At 44.5% G+C, this 1893-nt stretch overlaps 1 pseudogene; it reads right to left on the bottom strand.

Annotated features, from left to right (window-relative positions):
* Positions 1–359: 359 nt before the first annotated feature.
* LOC129690811 (rRNA-processing protein UTP23 homolog) lies at positions 360–1065 on the bottom strand (annotated as a pseudogene).
* Between the last annotated feature and the right edge of the window lie 828 nt (positions 1066–1893).

Raw genomic sequence — 1893 nt, 5'->3', positions numbered from 1 at the left:
GGGAAGAGATCATCATTAGACATGCTTGGAACAGGCAGTACAGATCCATTTGTAGGTAAGGTTACAGGTGGGACATAGCTCAATGCTTAAGAAACAGAGATTTAATTGTAAACAGTAACAAGCCTAGTTAGTTTTCCCTATAAGATGGAGGTAGGCTGGTTTATAAATCTGACTTCTGTATTTTAAAACCTCTTAAATACACTTTTTTTTTTCTCAAAGAAACCTAACCACTCTTCAATTTTAGGCAAAGTATATGTGCTAGCATTAATTTACAAAAACAAGTTTAGTCCTTTGCCATAAACACTTCCACAGTTTTAAAAGGAAATGAGTCTCACACTGTCTTCCACTGTCCACAGCACTCACCATCCTTCTGCACCATGCTGCTCAGAAAGTACTTTGTCTGTGGATCTGTTTCCCTTTTCCTTTTCTTTTCCAAAGCAGGCTACTTTGTATGCTGTGTTTTCTTCTTTTTCTTCAAGCCACTGAGAGGATTGGGGCCACCCACATTCTTTTCTCTCCTCCTCCTCCTCTGTTCAGGGTTCCTCACTAAGCCTTGCTCCTCCTTGAGGTGCTTGATACTTTGTTTCTCATGCACTAAGACTGGCTGGCCTGACTCCACTGCCTTCACAAAGGCTATGGTTCTGGGAGACGGCTTGTCTAAGAATACGGTGTTCTGAATAATGAACAAGAGTGGAATTCCAGGACTTTTCTTGATGTTCACAGGTAAGTTCTGACCCTGTGTTACCACAAAATAATGGTGAGGATTCCCCTCATCCACCATGGACAGGAGACAGTCTGATCACCCACTGCTCCTTTGAAATGAGGGCATTTTCGAACCTGGAATGTCTATGCAATCAGTTTTGCTCCCAGTGTTTCTTACTCCTTTCACATACACCTCATGGTGCACAGCTGGGTCTCCCCCATAAGGTTGCTGGGCAGCTGACCCCACAGCACTGCCTGGCAGAAAGTGCCGTCCAGAAGGATCTGGTAGGGCTCGAGGACCCCAAAATTGTTGCAGAAGAAGGCAAGATGCTTCTTGGCCTGTTTCTGCCTGGCAACCTTCATGCCTGCTTAAGCTAGGGGCCAGCCTTGCTTCGCCTCTTAAATACACCTTTAACAACATTTTAAATTTATTCCTTGAGTTTGTAATATATGCACACAATCCATCTTGATCATACCTTCCCCCATCACTTTCCCCTCTAATTGCCTCTACAACACATCATCTCTCTCTCCTAACTTAGTGTCTTCTGTTGTAAATGCTTTGTTTATTTATTTATATACTTTCAACCCACTTAGTACAATTAATGCTACCCATCTCATGTGGGTAAATGTCATTCCCTGGGGCAGTCCAGTAGTGGCCACCTGCAAAAGTGAAAGCGATTTCACTCCTCCAGTTTTTCCTAGCTAGGGAACATAATTTTCACTCTTGTGAGGACCTCAGTGGCATATCCCTGGCTCTGTCCACCAGCTCCAACTCATCTCTATCTGCCATTCGGGTCCCCTTTCCCCACCCTACAAGGCCAACCGTCCTTCCCGACCTCTGCTGTAGAGATGCCTGGTGCAACCACTTCCCATCAGCCACAGGTTCAAACAAACTCCTTTGAGCAGAGTGCTGTTCTGCCCTGCACTCTGCAGATGATGCTTTTTAGTGAATTTTTCTCTAAACACGTAAACCTGTCACCACTGAGATACCTACAATCCATTCTCCAAATGAGAAACTGCAGACACAGATCAATTAATTACCTGTCCCATCAGCACATGGACAGGCGATGACAGATACTAATTGAGAGCAAAATCCTTCTATTCTTTGCACGGTGTGCCTACCATCATTTTGCAGCATGTGGACCTCTGCTCCTGAGGCTTCCAACTGTTTGCAAAGTTGCCTACAGCCTT

This window comes from Psammomys obesus, unplaced genomic scaffold (assembly GCF_907164565.1).
Source record: "Psammomys obesus unplaced genomic scaffold, mPsaObe1.curated_primary_1811, whole genome shotgun sequence".
Lineage (NCBI taxonomy): Eukaryota > Metazoa > Chordata > Mammalia > Rodentia > Muridae > Psammomys > Psammomys obesus.
The sequence above is the reverse complement of the archived record's forward strand: the minus strand, read 5'-3'. Positions and strand labels throughout refer to the sequence as shown.